Genomic DNA, 6,125 nt, shown 5'->3' with positions numbered 1-6,125 from the left:
CTGATCAGGCCGTGGAACAGGGCAAGCTGCCCAAAAGGATCAGTGCTACTGCTGGAACTTCTAATGACAACAAGCGTAAGTGGGAAGGAAATCAAAGCAAGGATGCTAACCCCACTCAGGCCCCAACCCAGCAAAGGAAAACTGACAACAACAAGGGCCCTCAACAACAGGGTGGCTATCGCGGAAACCACCCCAAGTGCAACGAGTGCAATCGACATCACAGTGGGCCTTGTGGGAAAAGTCAGTGTCAGTGATGTAACAAGATGGGGCATGAGGCCAAGGACTGTAGGAGCCCACGTCCCGCGGGGCAGAACCAGCAGCAGCAGCAGCAGCATCATGGGAACGTTAAGGGTTGTTTCCAGTGTGGAGCTGAGGGGCACTTTAAGAAGAATTGCCCTGAACTGAACCAGAACCGCAACAACAATCAGGGAGCTGGAAACAACGATCAAAACAACAACGCTGGGAATGGTGCAAGGGGAAGGGCTTTTGTGATTGGAGCTGGAGAAGCGAGGAATGACCCCAACGTCGTGGCGGGTAAGTTCCTACTCGATGATCGTTATGTTTCTGTATTATTTGATTCCGGAGCCGATGCTAGTTATGTGTCCTTACGTATTAGTAAGAAGCTTAAGCACCCGCCTTCGTTACTAAGTTCTAAACATATCGTCGAGCTAGCTAATGGTAGAAACATCGAGGCCTCACATGTTATCAGCAACTGCAAACTAGTACTGTCTGGTCAGACCTATAGCATCGATCTTTTCCCTATCGTTCTTGGAAGCTTCGACGTCGTCATCGGTATGGATTGGTTATCCAAACATCGCGCGGAAATCCTCTGTCAAGAGAAAATGGTTCGCATTCCCCGCCGTTCTCGCAAACCCCTCATCTTGCAAGGTGACAAAGGCGGAGAAGTCACAGGCATCATCTCGTTCTTGAAAGGCCAGAAATGTTCACGAAAAGGGCACACCGCTATCTTAGCACTTGTCACCAACACGCAGGAAAAGGAAAAGAGGATTGGAGATTTTCCAGTGGTACGCGACTACCCCGAGGTATTTCCTGAAGAACTACCTGGACTCCCTCCCCACCGTCAGGTCGAATTCCAAATCGAGCTAGCTCCCGGAGCAGCGCCTATAGCTCGTGCGCCTTATCGACTAGCCCCCGCAGAACTAAAGGAACTCTCTACGCAACTACAGGAACTATTGGATAAAGGATTTATCCGCCCTAGTTCGTCACCCTGGGGAGCACCAGTACTCTTTGTTAAGAAGAAGGATGGCACTTTCCGAATGTGCATCGACTATCGTGAGCTGAACAAGGTTACCATCAAGAATCGCTACCCTCTCCCGCGTATCGACGACCTATTCGATCAGTTGCAGGGATCGAGCTACTACTCTAAGATTGACCTACGATCGGGCTACCATCAGCTAAGAGTCCGTAATGAAGACATCTCCAAAACTGCATTCAGAACTCGTTATGGTCATTACGAATTCCTGGTCATGCCCTTTGGAATGACTAACGCGCCTGCGGTTTTCATGGACCTCATGAACCGAGTGTGCAAGCCTTACCTCGACAAATTCGTGATTGTGTTTATCGACGACATCCTGATCTACTCGAAAAGTCAAGAAGAGCATGAACAGCACCTACGCCTTATCCTCGAACTCCATCGCAATGAGCAACTGTACGCCAGGTTCTCGAAATGCGACTTCTGGCTTCGAGAAGTCCATTTCCTTGGGCACGTGGTTAATAAGGACGGGATTCACGTCGACCCAGCTAAGATCGACTCTATAAAGAATTGGCCTACGCCCAAAACCCCGACCGAAGTTCGCCAATTCTTGGGATTGGCAGGGTACTATCGTAGATTTATCAAGGGGTTCTCAAAGATCGCTCAGCCTCTCACGGCTCTCACTCAGAAGGGTATTGCTTATAAATGGAATGAAGCTCAGGAATCCGCATTTCAGAAGCTAAAGGATAACCTCTGTAGTGCTCCTATTCTCTCGTTACCTGAAGGTACCGGCGACTTTGTGGTTTACTGCGATGCGTCCATTCACGGGCTCGGTTGCGTGTTAATGCAACGCGAGAAAGTTATTGCCTACGCCTCTCGACAACTTAAGACTCACGAAAGGAACTACACTACACACGACTTGGAGCTGGGAGCAGTGGTTTTTGCGCTTAAGATATGGAAACATTACCTGTACGGTACGAAGTGCACTATTTACACCGATCACAGGAGTCTCGAGCATATCTTCAAGCAAAAGGAATTAAACATGCGACAACGCCGATGGGTCGAACTCTTGAATGATTATGAATGCGCAATCAAGTAACATCCAGGCAAGGCCAATGTCGTGGCAGACGCCCTCAGCCGAAAAGACACTACACCCAAGCGCGTGCGAGCGCTACAACTTACCATCCAGTCTAACCTCCCCACTCAGATTCAAAATGCTCAAGTCGAAGCTCTGAAACCAGAAAACATCAGGGCAGAGTACCTGCGAGGATCGAGACAGCAATTAGAACAAAAAGAAGATGGCGCTTACTATGTGACAGGGCGCATTTGGGTTCCACTCTATGGAGATCTATGTGAACTTGTGATGGACGAAGCCCATAAGTCCCGTTACTCAGTACATCCTGGGTCGGATAAGATGTACCACGATTTGAGGACCACCTATTGGTGGCCTGGCATGAAAGCCCACATAGCAACATATGTCAGCAAATGTTTGACCTGCGCGAGAGTCAAAACTGAGTATAAGAAACCAGCAGGCCTACTTCAACAACCAGAAATCCCGAAATGGAAATGGGAGCAAATTTCCATGGATTTCGTTACTGGCCTACCTAGATCCCAACGCGGGAATGATACTATTTGGGTGATAGTGGATCGATTGACCAAGTCCGCACATTTCTTGGCCATTAAGGAAACGGACAAGTTTTCTACCTTGGAGGAGGTTTACTTAAAGGAAGTAGTCTCGAGGCACGGGGTGCCAACCTCCATTATTTCCGATCGAGACGCACGATTTACTTCCGAGTTGTGGCAAGCTATGCACAAATCCTTTGGCTCACGCTTGGACATGAGCACCGCTTATCACCCGCAAACGGATGGGCAGTCTGAACGCACCATCCAAACCCTGGAAGACATGCTTAGAGCATGTGTGATCGATTTTGGCAAGAATTGGGAGAAGCATCTACCGCTAGTGGAATTCTCCTACAATAACAGCTACCACACCAGCATTCAGGCAGCACCCTTCGAGGCATTGTACGGTCGTAAATGCCGATCACCTCTTTGCTGGGCGAAAGTTGGTGACAGCCAGGTCACAGGCCCAGAACTGGTGGTAGACACAACGGAGAAGATTGCCCAGATTAGACAACGCATGGCGGCAGCTCGTGACCGTCAGAAAAGCTACGCTGATAAGCGTAGGAAACCGCTAGAATTCCAGGTCGGGGACCGGGTTCTACTTAAAGTCTCACCCTGGAAGGGTGTGGTTCGTTTCGGTAAACGGGGCAAGCTTAATCCGCGATATGTTGGACCATTCGAAATTACCGAGAAAATCGGTAAGGTTGCTTATAGATTGAATCTGCCTGAAGAGCTGAGTGCGGTGCACAATGTCTTTCACGTGTCTAATCTGAAGAAGTGTCTGTCAGATGAAACACTCATAATCCCCTTCAAGGAACTCACTATTGATGAACAGCTACACTTTACTGAGGAACCGATTGAGATCACGGATCGAGAAACCAAAACCCTCAAACGTAGCCAGATACCTCTCGTGCGAGTTCGTTGGAACTCGCGACGTGGCCCAGAGTTTACCTGGGAGCGGGAAGACCAGATGAAGTGCAAGTATCCCCAGTTGTTCCCAAACGAAACCCCCAGCACTGAAGCTACAACCGAACTTCGGGACGAAATTCCAAACTAACGGGGGGATGATGTGACACCCCGTTGAAACACTCTCACACGTACTAGCTTGACAGTGGCTGCCTTAACTTTCAGGACGAAAGTTCTTAAAACTTGGGGATAATGTGACACTCTAGGTTTTCCCGAATAACCCTTTTGTATTAACATTGTGTGTATATACATTATTAAATGAAAGTGCGTGTTACCTTGATGTTCTATGTGATCCTTTTGCTATGTATGAATATGTAATATATATATATATATAAATACTAGTGAACCGAGACCACGAACCCGACTCGAGACCATTCTCGGTCTCGAGTAAACAGTAAACAGATGGGCCGGTTGGGCCGCAAACCCCCCCTTTGAGCCCACTCGAAACCCTTGTAGGGTGCACCACCCACCGAGTATAAAACCCCTCATCCACCTTCTCCCTTACACTCTCACACACTCTCTCCCTCACTAAAACTCTAGCAACACCACTCTCTCCTCTTACCTCGGATCAAGTGTAGCGAAGATCAAGCCCTTGTCCTAGCTCGAAGGTCCTCCTTTCGGTTGATTCCGTGCCATTCTCACACGAAACACCATTCGGTTAGTATTTCACACTTTTAGAATTTGTGAAGCTTGATTGATAAATGATATGCATGCTTTGCTTAAATGTTTTCCATGAATAATTTGTATAAGTAAATAATGTAGATGATCGGTTAAGGATGTCGAGTGATTATATGTTCTTGGTTGAAAATAATCTACATGTTGGTTATGTGTTAAATTGATTATGAATGTTGTTAATAATGGTGTGCAAGATTCATCTGACAAATGCATAAATACACTTGAATCTAAGGATAAAAATCGGTGGCTATGTGCTAGATTAGGACCGATGTTGATGATTGAATTGTGACCCGGTTTGGGGTTATGTTGGAATGAATGAACATAGGTTGATAAGATGAACATGTTTAACTTAAAATGATCAACTGTTTGAATGTGATATGAATATGATATGAAGATTTGAATTGTTGTGTTTGATCCATTTTGGTTAAGTGTTAGACAAGGGAACATGTTTGTGAAACCTTATTGGGTAGTACATATTGGCATGAAATCAGAATTCTGTTGCATAGTACAATTCGGGCAGAAGCATCAGAATCAGCAGGTAAACGACTCGAGACCAACGGTTGCGACTCGAGACCAGTAAGCTGCAACTCGAGACCGCAACGGTTGCAACTCGAGACCTGTTCAAAACGGACTTCAGGGACTCGAGACCATCAAGGTCTCGACTCGAGACCACATCGTGACAACTCGAGACGGGACTCGAGATCTCCGGGGTTGCGAGTCATGCCTGCACCACTCGAGACCAACCATTACAAGCCGAGACCTCCTGGTTGCGACTCGAGACCGCATGTTCTCGAGTCGAGACCACCTTGTCTCGACTGGGCTGCTCACTTTGGTTATTGGGCCACAACGTGATTTGTTTGGGCTGCCTGTTTAACTGAACTATGTGCTAGTTGATACTGTTGACTGATCCAATAGTAGAACAGGCCCAATAACTCAACATGTAACTGTATGAATGCTATGTGTTAGATTATGTGTAAATATACGTGACATTCTCTGTACCCAAACCTGACCTATACTGGTAACCATGTTAGGACGTGGTGACCAGCGTGTTTGACAAGTAACCTAACCTGCCGAGCAACCCAAGGTGAGTTCACACACTAAAAGCATGCGTCCCAAGGAGGGACACGGACAAACTGCCAACTTTGGGAAAAATACTTTTGAACTATTATTTCCGAGGGAAATCCGAATGGGTATTTACTATCTCCGGGGGAGATACGTTTGGATATTATTTATAAATCACAACTAGCCAAGCTAAACGAAACTCTATCACCTTAAGTCCCTGCTTACAGTACCGATTAATCGCCGGGGGAGAACGGGTTATTAGTTGATAGCGCTATTAGGTTTGACAACCTCACACCGTGACCGGGGGAGATCGGGCGTGAACTAGTAGACCTTGCATCTTGGTCAATGACGATAGACATTGACTCGGGGCACAACAACTTTTCGTCAACAGTTTCGGTATCTACAGTTTAGTGAGCTTACAGATGGGGTAGCTCCCCACAACGTGATTATAAATGCTTTATCTAAACAACTTATGTTTTCGAAAACTAAAACTGGACAACTAGTGAACTCGCTCAACATCATGTTGATACCCTACTGCATGCTTTGCAGGTACCCAGTGATTTAGGAGCTTGCAGCTGCGGATGTGTAG

The sequence above is a fragment of the Helianthus annuus genome, chromosome 5 (genome assembly GCF_002127325.2).
Source record: "Helianthus annuus cultivar XRQ/B chromosome 5, HanXRQr2.0-SUNRISE, whole genome shotgun sequence".
Lineage (NCBI taxonomy): Eukaryota > Viridiplantae > Streptophyta > Magnoliopsida > Asterales > Asteraceae > Helianthus > Helianthus annuus.
Note: the sequence above shows the minus strand (reverse complement) of the source record.